Consider the following 20,593-nt stretch of genomic DNA (forward strand, 5'->3'; position numbering starts at 1 on the left):
TCTCTAATTGCTTTCCTCATGCATTGCTGTATCAGCTTTGAGACAGGAGGCTGCTCTAAATTGGTAATAACTCTGAGGATTCTTTAAAATGTTTTGGAAATCTTCACGAAAGATTATTGAGGCTCTCAGGTAACCCCTTCCTCTCCCCACCCCACGCCCTCTCCCTGGGTGATTGGCACACTCCTACTCTTTCATCCTCTGCCTGTGTCCCCTGGAGGCTCCTGGGTCTGTATCACGGCCAGTTCCCTTCCTTGAGCTCCTGACCCACATGTCCATCTTTCTCAAGGATCAGCCTAGACGGGCCCCAGGCCCTCAGACTCCCCATTGAACTCATCGTCTTCACTCCCAAGCCTGCGCCTTCGCCTATTCTCCCAGCTGGGTGATGGTGTTTCCACCCACCCAGTAACCCAAGACTGAAGCTTGAGAGCCAGTGTACACAGTGGGTCACTGAGTTCTGGCAGCTACTCTTTAATGTCTTTGATGTCTATTCTTCTTTCCATCTGCTTTCCAAGTTAAGTTCCGAATAGTCTCCTAACTGATTTCTCTTATAGCATTCTTGTTCCTCCAATCCATTTTCTACACTGCCGTAAGAATAATCTTCTACTATGCAAATCTGATCATCGTGGGATTTTAGGATTCTTTCAATGGCTCCCTCCTGCCCTCAAGGTCAAATCTCAATTCCTTGGCAGGGCCTTGTCTCCATCTCTATTTCTTCCTCCCACTCCCCAAACATGATACTCCCACACTGCTGAGTTCTCACACCTCTGGACTTCTGCCTGTGCATCCCTCTGCCTAGGACTGCCTTCCTCCCTCTCCTCACCCGGACAGTTTCCTCAGCCCTCAGTTCAGGCATCTCCACTTTCAGGAAGGCTTCCTGACCCCCCGGCCCCTCACAGCAGCCTCTGCACATTGTCAGAGCACTCATCACCAGCTAGTCTAGGAGATCCTGAGAGGTAGGAGTTATGTGTTGTTTGCCTTGTCCTAGAGCTTGGCAGTGTATCAAACTCAGAGGAGGTGCTCATTAAATGTTTGCTGCAAAAATGAGACTTTGGGGAGCCCTAGGATGATATGGTCGCTTTCTCCCAAGATATCTGTCACTGGTACTTCACCAATTTTTTGTGCTGGTGAAACTTAAGGTAACACCAGTTTAGGCCAATAAAAGCAGTTTCCTTAATTTTTTTTTCCTCTGGGAATATTAGTATATTAATTCATTTAGCCATCCATTAATCAGTCACTTCATTGAACAAATATGAAACGCTTCCCCTATGCCAGCCCCTGTGTTAAGTGTAAGGGATACAAAGCTAAGTGACACATAGTACAGTTTCTGTCCTCAAAGAGCTAACAATCCAGTGGTGAAGATAGACGTGCAGACATATCATGACAACATGATGTGATCAATATTACAGTGGAAGAAGGGGGTGGGAACGATGAATGCTGGGATAGAACCTCTCCTTTGAGGTTCTCCTAACCCACATCCTTTCTCTGTCCCTGGATTATAATTGCCTATCGTTCTGTTCTGCCTCCCACTAGACTAAGAGGTCCTTGAGGGCAGAGACTCTGCGATTCATCTTTGTATTCATTCATTCAGCAAATATTTATTAAATGCCTACTGTATGTAAGGCCCTTTTAGGTGGTGTGGAGACAGCGCATAATAACATAGACTAAGCTCTCTGCCCTCACAGAGTTTACAGTATGCCTAACACAGTGCTTGGTACGTACATAGTCTCTGGAAGAATATTTGTTAAATGAATAGAGGGGAGACTCCGAGGGATGTGAGCATTTTTGTCAAACTTCTGGAGGGTGGCCATGGGAAGAGAAACACACTTGTTCAAGGATGTCTAAAAAGGCAGGGCTAGGACCAATGCACGTACATTGCATGGGAGCTGGTTTGGGAAAATTAGAAAGAATTTTCTGTTAGTAAAAGCTGTTCCATGGTATGATGGAGTGATGGTAAATAAATGATAACACAGAAGCTCGTACAAGGGATTCCTACAGTGGGTTCAAGGAGCTTAAGCCAAATGACCTTGAGGTCCTTTTCAAACCTGATATTTCATCATTTGGACACACTGAAGTTTGTCCAAAATGTTCAGCCATCAACATATGTGGCAAATTGGCCATTGGCTTGTGGACATTTTCTCCAGGAAGGGAAATAAGCAAACACTGACACCATGACAGTTTCACAGTGACTCACCTGGAACTTTTGGGTGTATGGGGACTTCTCTGTCTCACCTGACACCTGAATCACAGCTTCTCACCAACTCTGACCCTCGGGAGGAAATCAAGGAGCAAGAGTCTGAGCTGGTTGGTGTTCACAAAAGGAGAGAAATTCACAATCCTCCTGGACTGAGTTACAATGCATTTGATGAAATATTATTTAGCTATTATAAAGAATAAAGTATATATACATACATATATATATATATATATATATATATATATATAAAAGATGTATCAAGTTAAAAGAGAGCAAATTAGATAGTACCATATACGGTATGATCACTTCTGCAAACTTTTTAGAAAGAATACATATAAATACATATGCATAATTTTTCTGAATGGAATGATAAGAAACAATAGTAGTTATTTACTTTGGGGAAGTAGTTATTTACTGTGGACAGTGTGAATGGGAGAAGGTGACTTTCAATTTTCATTTTGTATGTTTCTATATTGCTTCTATTTTCTAACACCCCATCTTCTTAATGCCAGCAGATTTTACCTAGATCATAGGATTAGGCTAATTTTTTTGCTTCTACTTCATAGTTTTCCATAGAAAATTAAAATTTAATAATATTTTTCATTCCCTAGAACCTAGAGAAAAGGGGGCAGGGACCAACCTGGCCACCCGCAAGACAGAGTTTACTCCCTCCAATTCTAAACATGAGAAACTAGAGGCAGGGAAGCAGAGGGCTGGGAGAAGGGAGAGCCTCTTGCTTGAGATCATTCTGTAGAAAGATGTCTGAGCCGTGAGCAGAGGCCACGCCTCCTGGGTTCCTGCATGACTCCTCAACTACACCAACAATGGGAGAAGAAGAAGCGGGGGTGGGAAAGGGAGTTAACACTTGCAGAAGGCCTACTGGGCACAGGCAGTTTACACATTCACCAGACAACTTCTGTCCTGAGGAAGCCTTTAAACAGCAAGACCCATCTCACCCTGCACTTTCCTGAATTAAAAGTCTTAAAGCTGGCACAGAAGTTTACTTTCTGGACCCAGAAAAAAGCATGATAAAAATGGCACCCACACCGACTCTCTTACCATGTATCCTGGGATTCTCATTTTGCCTAGGGATCCTATTTATTACAGAGACTTGTTTGTGAACACAATACTGGTGTCTAGAAGAGACCTTTTCTATAGTGCTGAGGAAGGCATGCCCTGGGCAAGGAAGGGTTAACCTTGGAGTCGGGGCCTGGTGCCAGCCAAGAGGTTCAGAGCAGTGTTTATGGGCACCTTGACATTCTGGTTCTACCTTTTGAGCCTGAGAGGCAGGGCTTCTCTCAGACTTCCCGGCTCAGTTCTTCTCTGCATCCCTAGATCTTAATCTCTGTGTTCCTCCCTTTGGACTGGTAACCTGAACTTGGTTCTCAATTGCTTGTGGGGGACTTCAGGGACAGCAGTTGGGGTGTGGAATAGCCACCGTGGGGAATGGGATCCAAGCCTCATTATTCTTCTGGCTCTCTCAGGATCTCCAGTTTTTCTGGGACTGATGGGTCATGTAGGATAGATTTCACAAGGGGAGTTCACACCTCACCCATTCCCCATGAACAGAGAGGGTTTGCCAGACAAGTGGGCCAAAGCGAGCCCATTTCCCAGTGGGATGTCATCTCCCTGTTTGGTGCCCTCTCCCAGGTGGGCAAGGTCTAAGACAGCACCCCGAATTGGTTGTGTTTCCCCTATCTTGCATACCAGTCCTGATCAAGGGGGGGGCGGTGGCTGTTTTGCCTATTGCATTTCAGTTAAGGTGATGACTTTGATTGGAATCTCAGGTGGGAAAGTTCAAGGGATACAAGATGAAAAGGCATCCTGTGAGCAAAGTCCTTCTGCCCGGGAGAGGCGTGAACCTTTATCCAGGTGCCAGCCATTTCATCCCACTGAAGATCGGAGGTTGATGTCATTTCATTCGCAGGTAAGAGCAGGGAGCGGTGTGTAGCAGGGCTCTGTGATTTTCCAGTGACTCAGCCTGTGACCTTTTAGGAGAGATCTCAGAGAAAGAGAAGGTACAGAACATGAGCTTGCTTTTCCAGGGCTCAAGTGGTGTTTGCTGCTGCCACTAGTTTTAGAAATCAGGTGTAGAGAGTTGGATTAACCTGACTCCTTGGTTCATGGAGCCGTGGAACCAGCCGAGATCATTGGTCCCTGCAAGACTCCTCTCTTGAATTTATTTACTGCCTTATTCCTTTTACTCCCCATCCCACGGTTCCATACCCCCCTCTCACCCACGGTGATTCGTATGTGTTTAAGATGTATCCTTTCGTTTGCTTTCATACAAATGCTATTTGCTTGCAGTATTTATTTATTTATTTTTATTTATTGAAGTATAGTTATTTACAATATTGTTAGTTTCTGGTGTACAGCAAAACGATTGTTACACACACACACACACACACATATTCTTTTTCAGATTCTTTTCCATTGTAGTTTATTACAAGATACTGAATATAGTTCCCTGTGCTTTCAGTATTTTTAATTTATGTGAATGTTCCATCTCATCACGTTTCTTTCCTTTCTTCCTCCCCCGCCCCCTCCCCGTTCTTTTCATCGTTCTCAAGATCCATCCATGTTGCTGTGTGTACATCTGATCATTTGCTACAATCCTACTACACAGAATTCCCAAGTGTGCATTCACTACATTTTATTTCTCATTCTTAGTGATGGAAACTCAGGTAGCCCCCCACTTCCACTGCAAATAACCGTGCAGAAAACATTCGCATACACGTCTCCTTACGGAATTGTATAAGAATTTCTTGGGATGTATACCTAGTGGAGGAATTGCTAGTATGCGACACTGAATTTGACTCGTAATGCCAGAACGTTCCCAAGAATGTTTGCTGATGCACTTTTCTGATGTTCGTCTTCTCACCAGCAGTCCATAAGAGCTGTCATGTCCCATAATCCTGCCAATAGTTGGCACTACACTTCCTTCTATATTTTGCTAATATAAAAGGCATACAGTGATAGCTCTTTGATGTTTTAATTTGCATTTTTCATATTACTAATGCTTTTGAGGCTTCCTTCATATCTGCCATAGTGGATACATAGTGTACTGTTCAGATTCCTGCTCTAAGACCGAGGTCCTTGTTAACCCAGCTACCAGTAGTGCTGGTTGCTGATGGCTCATAGATGAGACCCTCCCCAGCAATTATCCTCAGCCAGAGGAAGCTGCTTCACCCAGGGTTATGAACTCTCCTTGGGGGTGACATCCATCCAATGACTAGTCGTTGCAGGGAAATAAAGCCTGGTCCCCTTGCTGAATTCAGGACCTCTCTGAAGAGACACCCCAGTTTCCACATTCCCCCACTGGGTCAGCCTAAGCTGCAACTGCATCACAGTTCAGATTCTGGCTCCACCCAATGCTGTTTTCCTCACTCCCTCACCACTCCCCAAAAAACCTGCTCAAAGCTCTCCATCTCAGAATCTGCTTCCCAGGAAAACTGACCTACACCAACTTGTTAGTTCTCTGGAGTTTCATCTTCTGTACAGTGTCAGTTTATATCATTTCCCCATTTTCTATTGCAGTCATAAATGTTCAAGATCCTTGCATATTCTTCGTATAAATTCCCCATTGGTTTTAGATGTTACAGATATCTATTTTTTTAATCAGTCTATTAACTTTGTTCATGGGATATTTTGCTGACTAGAAATCTTTAATTTTGATGTAATCAAATTCATAAAATTTTGCCTATGGTCTATGCTTTTGAAATTTCATCTTAAAAGAGCTTTCCTGAATCACAAAGATATTTTCCTGCACTTAATCCTACTAATTTTATTTCTACTACTTTTCTTTAACCTTTTACACTTAGGTCTTTAAACGACCCAGAGCCCTCTTTTGTATGTGGTATTAAGTAGGGACTCAGTTTTATTTTTCTCCATATAGTAAGCCAGTTCCCCATGCCATTTACTAAACAATCTATCCTTCCCCCAATTTGTGGTAGCACCTTTGTCCTATATTAAGTCCAGACATACACACGACTCTGTGTCTGAGCTCTCTATTCTGTTTTGTTGGCCTATTTGTACATTTTCTTAATTTCTGTTTTTATTGTGATGGCTTTATAATGCGTCTTAATATCAGAGAGGGTAAGAGCCCTCTTCACTCTCCTTTTTAAAAGTTGGCTTAGCTGTTGTTCTCTGTGTCTAACTGGAGTGTTAACACATACCTGCATAATTTTTAGAATAAGTTTAGTTTCAGTGTTTTGGACTTTATATGTTGGCTTTGTTTGGATTAGAAGCCCTAGTTCATCTGGCAGCAAGGGGTCTGAGAGCCAGCATGCCGGGACGATGATTTGCGTCATCGGCGGTGCACACACAGAAGCACAGGGTAGAAACTTTAGGAAGGAGTCAAGCCAAGAGATACTATCTGGCCTGCATCGGATACTAGAAAGCCCTGACAATTCTCTGCAAAGTGGAATCCAATCTGATCCAAGAGAAACAGTCAAAGGCTCAGAGATCTTAATGAGCCTGGGAACCTAATCAGAGGCAGTAATGAATGATATTAACAATACTGTCCCGCCGAAGAGAAAACCCTATCTGGATGCCGGGTTGCTTGGCCTGTGCTCCTGAGCATTGCAAGGGCCCGTCAAAAGGTTAGCTCATTGCCATCTTCTCTGTCGGCTGCTCCTGCAGCTTTTCAAACCCACTGTTCCCAAAACCTCAGCTTTGAGGCAAGTAGCATTTTTGTTTTATGGTAACGAGGAGCCTGTGAGCAAAGCCATAGTTATTCATCCGTGGTGTGAAGATGACGCGTGCTCCAGCTCTGGAGGTGCTTACAGGTTCAGACACGTCAGAGCTGAGGCGGAATGAAATGACACTGCCGAAACCTTGAAAACCAAGTTCAAGGAGAGGGCCAAGGCTTTCCAAATGTAGAATCTGCTCTTGGGTGGAGCTGAGGCTCCACCGGGGCACGGGTTATGCTGTGAACTTCCGCTTTCTCTTTACCAAGGACTGTAAGGCCGAGAGCATCACCTCCGTTTGGTCCCATCTGCACACCTGCCCTCACATGGACCCCGTTTGGCTGACTTCCGCTGGGTGTCTGCACCTTTCCTTTCCCCCTCATGGTGTTTTCATCTTCTGCTGCTGTATGAGGCTCATGCCCCTTCCTGTTTTCCAAACTCTTGCTTCTAAGTTCAAAGTCTTTGAGAACAGACGTCTTCAATTGATTTGTATGGATTGAGTTTCTTCCCCCAGCGGCTCTACAAAATTCTGGTTGTTGGCTTCACATGTTTACCTCAAGCGTGGCCAACAAATCTGATTGCTTGGCCCCATGGCTCTCTCTGTCTAACCTGAGTGTGTGTCCCTGTCCTGGACCCACACTGGATCCCACACTGTGATAGGGGGTGGCCTATATCATCTGCTCCCTTTGGAGAAGGGTCATATCCTGATTGGGGCCCAAGAGGCCAAGAAAGGGCCCTCATTTGACCTTTGTAGCTTTGCTGAACCCCAGAAGGCCAGAGTTCAATGTCCTTGTTACTTTGCTTCTCTGTAGCTAGGGAACAGGACCACTCTGCGAAGAAGGGCTTAATCTCTCCTCTTCCTTCTCCCCTCTTTCTTTTGCTCTGGGTATATGATGAGAGCTCAGGGAAGTCCATTAACTAGCCTCCTATTTCCTTTAGGTCTTCTTTAAACGTAACGACCAGTGTTTGGAACCTCTACTAGCTGCATCAAAGACCAGCTGCTGTGTTTTAAACAAAGACAGCTTGGCTGAGGGTCTTTTAGTGGACTTTTGGGGTCCTTACTCTGAGGGGTATAGGAGGGCTTTATCCAGCGTTAGCCTGCCTGGAGTGGTAGGAGGTAGGAAAGGAACTGGGGGTGGCTTTTTCTTTCAGAATCAGTGAGGAAAGGAAGGAGGCTGTGCCATGTTTTAAGATTCTAAGTGTGGTTGTCTAGGAAGCATCTATTCAGAAGCCTTGAGACCCAGTCCATAGGTAGGTAAATATTCACAGAAGGAGAGACCTCAGTGGTAGGGATCAAGTTGTTGACTACCCCAGTGGAAAATTAGATCATCCATTCTGCACCACCACCCTCTTACCCCATCAATTCCAGACTTTCAGGAAGAAAGGAGTACCGCCCAGCCCATGGTCAGGCCACTGGACAGGATTCTGTGCTGACTGTGCTGTCATGCTGTGTTCACACTATCTGCTCTGGTGTCAGTCATATGCTGACCAGGTCTAGTAGGATGGCAATGACCTTTTGTAGGGCTGTCGAGGATCCTGGAACGTCCCTGTACCTCTTAAAGCCTCTGCTTGTCCATGTGTCTAATTAAGACTAGAGAATCCATAGCCCAACTCTAAAGAGCGAAGAGTTCACCGAACACTTAGGTAGAGATGGTTCTTAAAAAAAGAGCAGTTGCATCCCACAAACTGGCTTTGCTATATTTGGTTTCTCCCAGGGATATTAAATATAACTTTTCGCATGCTGTAGGCTTCAGAGCAGACCATGTGGTTGACAGACTTCTTGGTGTGGGCTCAAAACTTGGCCTACTGGTCCCTGAGGGGACCTCTGAATGTTAGGCTGTATGAAACCACTCTGAAAGAAGTTGCATGTGTGTGAGGAAGGGTGGGCAAAAGCAGAGATGGCCCGAGGAGCTGGTTCACTGTCTGTGCTCCCTGCGCCACCCCTTCTCCTTGGAACTTCTGAGAAGCTCTGTTTGGTCATCATCATCTTGGCCAAATCAAACACAACCAGGAAGAGCTGTTTCTCAGGAATGACCCTTGGGAGCCACGCCGCTGTGCCTTCCTGTGAGCCATGGGGGCCCAGGGCGAGGAGAAGCCAGTGTGGAGAGGTTCTTACGCTCCTTTACGATTCAGGAGCTCTGATTTTTGCTGGTGAAAGTAGGAAAAAGCGTCCTCAGGACAAGAAATCAAAGATAAGGCACAGAAGGAGTGCAGATAGTAAACTATCCACAAAAAGATGCACAGCCTGGCTAAAAAAGAGAAGGAAATGCAAAGCTGGAAACAGGTTTTGGGCTCCACCACACATTTGTTAAACCGGGGTGCACCCTAACTCTGAATTTTCAGTCCAGGCCAGCCCACCACATATCCAGGGACAAGGGGCTGTAACAGATAACTCTCATTCGCTTCGTCCTACTCGGAGCATTTGTCACAGCTTCTGCCCAGTTCTGCTTCTTGGCTTCATCTCACAGGTCCTCCTCCCTTGATTCATATCCTATAATCCTGACTGTTCAGCTTCTCCCATTTGACATGGCAAAAATGAATATAAATGACAAAACGCAATGATAGCCCAGTTCTGTGCTAGGAGAAATGGCACATTTAAATGAAGGTGAAGGCCCTGCAAACTGATTGCACCTTTCTAGATAGTAATCTGGCAATAGCAAGAGCTGAGTCCTAGCCGCGATCCAGCCATTCTGTCCAGGGAAGCATACTCCAAATAAATAAACCCAAAGGGATAAAAGAACTATTCATACAGAAGTAACCATATTGGTGTTGTTAATACTAATGAATTAGAAATGATACAAATATTCAACCTGAGGCAAATTGGAAAGCAAATTATGATGCACCCATATAATACACACAGTATTACAATTATAATCGACAAACATGAGGCCTCCGTTGACACAGAAAAACCTGAATATGAAATAATATTAGAGAAAAAACACCCTGAGAAGTGTATCCTCACAGTGATTGCACAGTGTGAAAACCTGACAGGCATCAGAAGGGAATTCACAGGAACATAGGTATTTAATACACAATGGAGTTTTCCTGTGGAAAAGTTGTGTAAGTTCATAAGAAAGGTGTTTCCTAAATAAAATAGAAAGGTGGGAGGACAAGGCATTCTCCTCTGGTGGGTGTTCCTACGCTGGCTTGGGTAAGGGGCTCGGCTCCTTTTTCTTTACGTTTTGTTTCTATCCTGTGGATGTTCTCAGCTCAAGGAGAGGACAGGAGGAGGCTTTCTAAGATCTCTCATCTTGGCAGCACTGCCCTCCACCCTAGGCTTCTACCGCCCAACAGTTTGGTCTGTAGAAAATCCTTGGTTTCCTTTCATTTCTCCTAACTCATTTTTCAAAAAGCAACCAAGGAGCAATGGATAGTTGAGACAGCACCAGTCTAGAGGTCAGAGGGCCATGGTTCTAGCCCTGGCTTTGCAACCATCTTGCTGGGTTGCCTTGGACAAGTCACTTCCAGACTTGGGCAAGTCTGGGCCTCAGTTTCCTCATCTGTAAAATGGCCTTGTTGGACCAGGTGATTTCTAAAGTCCTGACATTTCTATTGCTTGATCTTTATTGACCCAGGACGAGGGAAGGAGTCTTGAAATGGAATTCTTGTCACTCTGAGGCTGCGAATGAACTCTGCCATCCACAGCCAGCTACCTACATGCCCTGGAGGCCGGGGTAGCACTATGACCAGATCCCTCTCACTGCAGGTGCAAGGGCTCACCGAGGGTTGATGAGAAGAAAGAAAGAAGTCTGCATGTTTTGGGCCTTTATCATTGGACACTTAAGTACAGTTCAAAGTTTCTTGAGAGAGATAAGAGCCAGAAAGTTCCAGCAAGAAGCAGGTCTCCTTTAGAAGAGTGGGCTAATCTTGCTTGACCTTGACTTCCCAGAATGAGACCCTCTGAACAGCTTTGAAACAGCTTCTAGGACGGCAATGACCAGGCTCCTGTGTCAAAACAACTCCTCGCGCTGCGACTGCCCAGAGAACCAAGCAAGTGGAGCAGGGCTGGAGTCACAGAAGCTTCAGCCAACTGGAGAAAGAGCATTTGAAGCAAGTCAGAATTCTTTCAGATGTGCTGTGATCAAGAAGAAAAAGATTGGTGGGAGAAAAATGGGAACTGTGTAAGGAAAATTAGCTGGCTGTGGTATGCGGAAGGGGCCCTAAAGTCTACTTCAGCATCTAAGTCTAATGAGTGCGTCTCTCTTTGTGCAGTGAGAAGTGAATAGTGAGGGGAGGACAAAGGGATGGGAAGAGGGGAAAGCTTTTGTCTGTTTTTGGCAGAGAGAATGAAAGGGCCCTTGACTGCTTCAGTGGCCATGCTGCAATAAAAGTGTAGGTGAAGCTCTTCTCACTAAGAATAGGGGCACTGGAAAGACAGGAGGGTCCTGTCTGCAGCAAAGGTCTTAGAGGAACCCTGAACATAGCAGACTTTATGTGGAGCTGTATGAATTAGTTTGCACTGAGTAACAAATCATCTCCAACCTCAGTGGCTTAAAGCAACAACCGCTTACTGAAATGACAGCTCTGTGGGCTGGCTGGGTCATTCTTTGGTCTGGGCCAGCTTGGCTGAGCTCCGCTGGGCTGCGCACCTGCCATCAGCGGGCAAATCGGCTGGCAGTTGAATGAATGAGGGTGGCATCACTCACAGGTCTGGTGGCCAGTAGGCTGTTAGCAAGAGTTATGTGACCGGGCCACATGCCTCTCATCATCCTGTGGGCTAGCATGGGTTTGTTTATGGGGCAGTGGATTTCTAGGAGCTGCATGAGAGGGAGTGGCAAAGCCCCTTGAGGCCTAGGCTGAAAGCTGCACATTTTCACTTCCAACGCATTCTATTGATCAAAGGCCAGCTAGAGTGACCACCTGTCCTAGTTTGCCCAGCGCTGAGGGGTTTCCCAGGACACAGGACTTTCAGTACAAAAATTGGGAGAGTTCTGAACAAACCAGGACAGTTGGTCACTCTAATGGCCAGCCCAGGTGCAAAGAATGGGGGACTTGACCTTTCTCCAAAGAAGATATAAAATGACCAATAAACACACGAAAAGATGTGCAACATCACTAATAATTAGGAAAATGCACATCAAAGCCACAGTGAGATGCCACTTCATACTCATTAGGATGGCTATTATCCAAAAAACAGAAAATAACAAGTGTTAGAGAATGTGGAGAAATTGGAACATTTGTGTATTGCTGGTGGGAATGTAAAATGATGCAGGCACTGTGGGAAACATTATGGCGATTCCTCAAAAAAGTAAACACAAAATTACTGTATGATCCAGCAATTCCAGTTCTGGGTATATACCCAAAAGAATTGAAAGCAGGGACTTCAACAGATATTTGTACACCCCTGTACATAGCAGCATTATTCACAATAGCCAAAAGGTGAAAGTGTCTAATGGTTAATCCAAGTGTGAGTGGATAAACAAAATGTGGTTTTTGTGTACAATGGAATTATTATTCAGTCTTAAAAAGGAAGGAAATCCTGTCACATGCTACAACGTGGATGAACCTGGAAGACATTTTGGTAATTGAAATAAGCTAATCAGAAAGAAAAATACTGTGTGAGTCCACGTATATGGACTTCTTAGAGTAGTCAAATTAATAGAGACAGAAAGTAGAATGGTGGCTTCCAGGAGCTGGGAGAGGAGGGACTGGGGAGTTAGTGTCTAACGGGTGCAGCGTTTGAGCTGGGGAAGATGAAAAAGTTCTGGAGTGGATGGTGGTGACGGCTGCCCAACAGTGTGAATGTACTTAATGCCACAGAACTGTACATTTTTAAATGGTTAAAAAGGTAAGCTTTATGTTTATATGTATCTTACCACCATACAAAAAGGAGTGGGGAAATTGGCTCCCCTATTAACGAGAGGAGCTACAAACTATTGTGGCCATTTCTGCCATCTGCTGTACGGCTGGACAGGCATTTAACTGAATAAGGCCCAGCTGTTGCAGTAGAACATGGTTTTTGAGAAACTGTGCTGGGAGACAGCGAGAGGGATCCAAATATTGACTATTTTGGTACGCTTACCTTTGGGAGCCAGTTGCAGCTTATGGTTATTCATCTGGGTCGGAAACAAGAGAGGCTAAAAGGAGGCTCATGTTGATGAACGAATGAGGTGATGAGGATGTATGGTAAGACTTTGGAACCAGCCAGACAAGTAAAATAAAATAAAACGGAGTCAGAGCCCTAAAGAAATCACTAACGTGTGCCGAGGGCTCCAAGCCGCCCTTTCCCGCCTCCTTTCTGCCCCTGGCTGCGCACAGAGCAGGCAGTCGGTAACCAAATGCCTCAGTCATCCAAGGAGCTGGGCGCACAGGGCCTGGCTCGTGCACAGCCTTCCCCTCCTAGACCCTCTCTGTTTGGTGTTCACGGGAGTCTGTGTTTATTGGAGACTCTGATTTGCCTGTTTCTTTAGCCCAGCGTCGCGAGGAGCAGGCAGCAGGGCGGAGTGAGGAAAGGCATCAGTGTGTGGGGGTGGCCAGGCGGGGTGAAGGCAGACAGGGACCGAAGGAAGCTATGAAGCGGGTGACCAGGAGGAACAGCCGGACTCCCAGGATGCTGTGGCCAGGAAGGACTTGGAGAGCGTCTGGTCCACTCTTCCCATCAGACGATGAGGAAAGTGAGTCCAGAAAGCCTTGGGGACTTGTTCACGACCGGTCGCTGGGGGAAGCAGGAAGTGGCAGAGCTGGTACTTGGGACAGTTTTCTCATTTCTAAGCTGGAGCTCTGTCTTCTGCATCCAGCAGCTTCCGATTTCCCGTGGAACCCTCTCCACACTAGTTGCTGGAAGTGGACGTGGTAAAGCCCCACTGCAGTGTGCCTCCTTTCCCCCCCCCCCCATTTGATCTACTCCTCAGGGGTACCATGCCCTCAGCACATAGGCACGCATCTTCTAGCTCCTCCAGCCCTGGAAAGGCTGGTACAGAGGGTGTACTGTCATCAGCTACTTAATTAAGGGGTTCTACTGTATTTCCCAGTCATTTTCCCCACTCAGGCTCATGGGGAGAAGTTATTTTTGGGTGTTATGGGAAGTACAGTACAGACCAATCCTTTCTTCTTAACTCAGTTACTAAAATTTAGCCTGCTCTGGGTTTGTGGCTTAATGCTTAAAGGTCAACAGTGAGTGGGCATAGCTCATCTCAGAAAGCTGAAGTGCTGGGGGATGGAGTCGGGCTGAACCCTCTTCTTATTTGTGTGGAGAGGAGAACTTCTGGGAAGAACCCAACTGAGAAGCAGCTGGTGAATGGATTTATTGATCCAATTGCCTTTCCCACCTGGGAAGGCTTCAATAACTGGGAAAAGCTAGTGACAAGCACACAGCTCTCTGCACTGTCCAGGACTCAGTGTGCTACTCTAGGAATCCTAAGATGGGAATCTACACATTGATTAAGGGCCTGCTATGGACAAGTTACTGGGGAACCTTTCAAGAGGAGGCAGGTACAATGCCTGCCCTCGGGGAGCTCACAGTCTGGTAACAGGGGAATAAGGCATGGACCCACTAAGGCAAGTGGAGAAGGTAAGGGCTCAGGAGGCACTAAGTGCCTGGTGTCTGACACCCACGTAGCAGAGGTTGGAACGAGAGAGCAAACAGAATCTGAAAATGCCACCCTTTCCCCCATGCTTGCCCGTCAGGACAGGTGCCAGAGAAAGGATCCAAAGCTGCCTGGAGAGGTCAGGGTAGGTCAAGTGGGGAGGGACAAGCCAAAAGCTGGGAGATGAAGCAGTGAACTAATAGTTAGAGAGGGAGGGAGAGGGCAGAAGCAGAACAGGAAGCCAAGAATTAAGTGGGGTGGGACACTATATTAGTTAGGATGCAGGTGTAGCTACGTGGGACAGAGACCCAGAGGAACTGTGGTTTAAACAAGACAGAAGTGTATTTCGCGAGTAAAGTCTGAGCTGGTAAAATGGTTCTGCTCAGTGAATCATCAGAGGCTCAGGCTCCTTTCCTCTTCTTGCTCCATCAGGTCACCTCTAGCTTGTTGTCCTCATTTGCATGGCCCAACGAGGCTCACCACCACCTCCACACTCCAGCCTACGGAAAGGGGGGAGGAGCCATGGCGGGGGGAGGAGCCTCCTTCCCTTTAAAGGCAGAGAGATTGCTCTTGCCATTTGCACTCCCATCCCATTGGCCAGAACTTGGTCACATGGCAATGCCCAGCTACAAATGAGAACGGGGATCGTTGTCTTTATTCTGGGTGACCATGTGCTCTGCTCAAATGTCTACTGCCATGGAAGAAGGAAGAGTAGGTATTGGGGGACACCAAGCAGTCTCTGCCACAGGCATACACTAGATGCAAACAAGGCAAGATAGGGTCCATGTAATGCCAATACAGATACCAAGCACAGCAGCTCCTCTGTGAAACCTGCCAGGATGTGTCCCCTTGGATACTGAGAAGAGAGAAGCACAGAGAAGAGTGAGATTACAATCCTTGGAAGAACTAAGGAAATCTTCATGTAAGTGTGCATTTGAGTGGAGTTCCATCTATTTGACAATAGATGGAGAGGAAGGGCACACCAAGAAGACATGTCAATCATGTGGGGAGAACGGCAGGAATGGAATCCAAGATAACAGGAGCCACTGACGGTGTTTGAACAGGGGGAGAGATGGGGATATGCTTCTGCTGGCCTCTCAGGGGCCAATGCAACAATGCTTGATGCCAAGACAGGCAAAGGAAAAGAACACAGGATAAACTGAAGTTTTGGGGCATAGGGCTCTAGACTGTGTTTATACCTCCCCAAGAAGAATTGGACCTCACTGAATTTACATAAGCAGGTGCTCTGTCCCACCCTGCCCTAAAGAGCCTGGAAGCCTTGTCTTTTCTTCTCATTTTGTTAAGGGTAGGATGGCCCTGCCCTCTAATGTCCCACAAAGGCATCCTCCCTATCTCCCTGAGCTGCGGGCACAGATGCTTGACACTAAGCCTTAACCCGATGTTCTGGTTCCCAGTCGGTGTCTCTATGGGGATGGGGAATGAGGATGGGAGCTGGGCTGGCATCATTCTGCATACGTAATAGAACCAGAAGACTTGTGAAACCCAGGAGGTTCTGCTAGGATGTTCTGCAGTAAATACGTGTTATAAAAATAAACCTATCTTGCTATTCAACAACAATGAGCAATACCCTAGGGTTGCCAACGCTGGAAGTACTCAGACATCTCTGGGCACAGTGCAGCAGGAAGAGGGCCAATCCATGACAGCATGCTCAAATGCACATATCCTCTCGCTCCCAGCCATCCACAGCCCACCACAGACTCAGACCTCCTTCAAGTTGTCAACTGAACTGCAGCCAGGTATAGAGAAATGTAAAGTCCTACCTTTGAGTCAAAACAAAGCAATAATTGCCAGTGTCAGGGGTGGGGAGCTTGACTGTAGCTGGTGTAACAAAAAGATTGAAGGGTTATTGTGGACTCTACATTTAATATGAGCCAATGGTGTGCAGTTAGCATAGAGATGCTAATGTAGTCCTTAACAGCCTTGGAGCCAATAGAGTGTCCAGAACAAAGGAGGCTGTTAATCCTGTTTCAGATCAGAGTAACGTATGAGTTACAATCAGAGAAAAGGTTCCAGAATGGTATGAGAACTTGAAACATGGAGATCAGTTAAGAGAACAGAAACCCTGCAGCCTAGAGGAGACTCAGGTGAACATAACGACCAGCTTCATGTCCCTGAAGGGTTGTCATGGGGATAAGGAAGCAGCTTCTTCTGTGTGGGCTCCAAGGGGAAGTTATAGCCTGGCCCATTTGTTTCAGAATAGAACTGGAATTGTCTGAAAATGGAATGCTCTCCACCATGAAACAGTGAATTCTCCATTGCTGGGGTTTGGAAAAGGCTGGTAAATCTGTATGTGGGCTGCTGTGGCAGAAATTCATCCATCTAGGTAAAGACAGGACTAGAGGACCTCTTGAGTTTCTTCCATCTTTCAGGTCTTACGATTCTGTGTGCTTTGTTTTTAATTAAAATTTTTATTTGGACATAATTGTAGATGCATATGCTGTTATAAGATACAATACAGAGAGATCGGGTGCACCCTTTACCCAGTTTCTCTCAATGGTAAGACTTACAAGACTCTAGTACAATCTCACAATCAGGATATTGACTATTCCAACAAAGTCTGTCCTTCCTGTGCCTCAGAAGTCCCTGCCCTTGAGGAGCTACCAGTATAAAGGAGAATAAGAGACGTGCAGAATCAAAAAGAGTGCAAGTTCGGATACAAGATAACCAATTGAGTGGCACCAACCAAGTGCCATGGATGACCAGAAGACGAAGAGATCACATCTGCCTAGGGATATCAGGAGAGGCTTCCCAGGGGAGGCGGCATGGAATCAGGCCTTGAAGGAAGACTAGGAACTCGACAGAGGTGGGAGAGTTGGTGGTGGTACAGTGGTTAGTTAGCATAGCTGCCTTCCAGACAGAGGTGGGCATTCTTAGTTAAGGACCTGTGGCCATCCAGGGGCTCATTAAGAACTAGAAGATAAGTCTGCTTGTGAATGACTTTCTCTTTTTACAGATATACTATATAATCTGAAATTGCCAAAGATGTGAATATAGATGCTCAAAGAACCACTGGCAGCCTCTGGGTTGGCTTCATCCAGTTCCTAATACCTGCCCAGGACCTCATGTATTACAAGTGCTTAGCATCTGTTGAATAAATGCCTGAGTGAAGATATGAATGAATAGACCTCTTCCCCTGTTGTCCCAGTTCTGCTTTTCTTCCTTCATGGAAGAGGAGCATGTAATAGCATGGAAGGCAAAGGCATTGGTTTAATTTGGGTGATTGCCTAAAACCCACGTGGTTTTCTAGTGTTGTAGCTAGGAGAGCATGAGATGCTGCTTAAGGCTGAGGTCACAGGTGCCCCACAAACCCCCTGGAGGCCAGTTAATTTTTTTCTCCTCTGTGGCTACAGGCTCTACACTGCATCCAAGGTGTTCCACTGTTCAAAGGAATCTCATAATCCACAATTGGTTATCTTTTCCTTAAACATTTTGATAATCAAGCCTGCAGAGCAAGTTTCTGGACCTAGTTGCCTTTGCTCCTGCTTAACCTTCCTCACCTTTGGGTTTGTGTTGTAAGAAAGGAATGTGTTTCCTAGAAGCGAAGTATGGCAGAGCTTGGGGGGTTGGGGGAGAGAGAGGACTTTGAAATTTAGAAATCAGCTGACCTTACTCCTTATTTTAAGACTAGACAGTGGAAGTCAGGAGGGGGCATGTCCTGCCCAGTGTCATCTCGTGAGCCACCAGGAACAGGGATCAGAGCTCTGCCTTCTTGGCTTCTCTTGTGATGTTCGCTCCAAGGCATCCAGCTGTTTCCTCCTCAGACAAAGCCAGCCCCTCTCGAGCCTCCTACCCGTGGCCATGTGCCAAGAGTCTCTAATGCTTATGATAACACGGCATAGGAATTAGGTGTACTTGGTTTTCCTTATGCACAGAAGCATAAAAAAGATCAAAGCATTTACAATTTGATGATGTTCCCAAATGCAAGTTCAGATTGCTGAATTAAACAGCCAGCAGTTTTTCAGAGGGCTTTCCAGAGTAATTACTCAAGATGGAATTAACTCAAGATGGAATTAAGCCAAACTACCTTTGGCTCCTTTTCATCCCCTCTCACTGCCTGGAAAGAGGAGGAGGGGGGAACCAACAAAGAAAATCTTGAGAGACTATTGCTAATTACAGATTTTTACCTGCCTGATGTTCTTTTGCTTTGCACATTAATTAAATCAAGACCAGGTGTCTCGCAGATGGGTTAGCTGCTGGCTCTTGGAAGAGACGAACAGATCCTAGCAAATGGGTAAAAGGGGAAAGCTCTCAAGTTTTATGGGTCATTGATGCTGCTTCTCTCAGTAGAAATCAAGACTGAGAGAGAAAGAAGTGGCCTAGTTCATTAGGAAGCCTCAGTGGCTGCTCACATGTTAACCATCACCAGAGCCCTGAGAGCAGGCAGATCCCCTCTGCCAGCAGATCTGGCCAAGCCATCAGATCTGAAAGAAGTCAGACCTCAAATTCTCAGTCTACAGGAACTTGGTTCGGGACTGGAGGTGTGCGACCTGGGACCAGAGGCTGCCGACAGGGCCCTGTGCGGCGATCAGGAGTCAGCCGTCTGATGGGAGCTGCTCTCCTGCCCCCACTCTTCCCCTGATGACACTAACTCTCCCCACTGCTGTCAAAACAGAAAAAGGACATGGCGGGGGGCGGGGGGCGCGAAGTGAGAGTAGCAGCGACATACATACACTACCGGATATGAAATAGTTGGCTGGTGGGAAGCAGCAGCGTAGCGCAGGGAGATCAGCTCGGTGCTTTGTGACCACCTAGAGGGGTGGGATAGGGAGGGTGGGAGGGAGATGCAAGAGGGAGGGGATATGGGGACCTGTGTACGCATATGGCTGATTTGCTTTGTTGTACAGTAGAAACTAACACAGTATTGTGAAGTAATTATACTCCAATAAAGATCTATTAAAAAAAAAACTGAGAAAAAGGAGATGACAAAACCAGATTTTTTTTTTACAGTGTAATTTTTTTTATTTTTATTTTTATTTTTTTATTTTTTTTAACATCTTTATTAAAAGATGTATCCCCATATCTCCTCTCTCTTGCGTTTTGATTTGCATTTCTCTAATGATTAGTGATGTTGAGCATCCTTTCATGTGTTTGTTGGCAATCCGTATATCTTCCTTGGAGAAATGTCTATTTAGGTCTTCGGCCCATTTTTGGATTGGGTTGTTTGTTTTTTTGATATTGAGCTGCATGAGCTGCTTGTAAATTTTGGAGATTAAGCCTTTGTCAGTTGCTTAATTTGCAAATATTTTCTCCCATTCTGAGGGTTGTCTTTTCGTCTTGTTTATGGTTTCCTTTGCTGTGCAAAAGCTTTTAAGTTTCATTAGGTCCCATTTGTTTATTTTTGTTTTTATTTCCATTTCTCTAGGAGCTGGGTCAAAAAGGATCTTGCTGTGATTCATGTCACAGAGTGTTCTGCCTATGTTTTCCTCTAAGAGTTTGATAGTGTCTGGCCTTACATTTAGGTCTTTAATCCATTTTGAGTTTATTTTTGCGTATGGTGTTAGAGAGTGTTCTAGTTTCATTCTTTTACATGTAGCTGTCCAGTTTTCCCAGCACCACTTATTGAAGAGGCTGTCTTTTCTCCATTGTATATTCTTGCCTCCTTTATCAAAAATAAAGTGACCATATGTGCGTGGGTTTATCTCTGGGCTTTCTATCCTGTTCCATTGATCTATATTTCTGTTTTTGTGCCAGTACCATACTGTCTTGATTACTGTAGCTTTGTAGTATAGTCTGAAGTCAGGGAGCCTGATTCCTCCAGCTCTGTTTTTCTTTCTCAAGATTGCTTTGGCTATTCGGAGTCTTTTGTGTTTCCATACAAATTGTGAACTTTTTTGACAAAACCAGGTTTTAAACAGTGCTCTGACACAGGTCAGAACACAGCTCTGCTCCTAAAGGCCAGGGCCCTTGTCCGACCCCTTGTAAGAGCAACTTTGGGTTAAAACACAGAATGACACCCCACCACCCCTGTATGGAGGCTCAGGGTGCACAACACCATTGGCAAGGCCAGGTCGGGTTTTCTTCTGGAGGACCCGGGATCCGGGCTGAGGCCAGGATGAAGCAGGGAGGTGGGGAGGCAGGGCAGAGGGAAACAAAGGTCACTTATTACTGACAAAGAACTCATTTATCCCAGCGTGTAAAGCCCCGAGCTTTCACAGAGTCCTGGG

At 45.8% G+C, this 20,593-nt stretch overlaps 1 long non-coding RNA gene across 1 annotated transcript in view; it reads left to right on the plus strand.

Annotated features, from left to right (window-relative positions):
* Positions 1 to 20,593, plus strand: part of LOC309659232 — a 63,474-nt gene that overhangs the window by 7,906 nt on the left and 34,975 nt on the right. Inside the window, exon 2 of the long non-coding RNA XR_014262684.1 lies at positions 3,982 to 4,121. This is a non-coding gene — a long non-coding RNA (uncharacterized lncRNA). The remainder of the gene's footprint in view (positions 1 to 3,981; positions 4,122 to 20,593) is intronic.

This window comes from Balaenoptera physalus (assembly GCF_965194825.1).
Source record: "Balaenoptera physalus genome assembly, chromosome: 4".
NCBI classification, from domain to species: domain Eukaryota; kingdom Metazoa; phylum Chordata; class Mammalia; order Artiodactyla; family Balaenopteridae; genus Balaenoptera; species Balaenoptera physalus.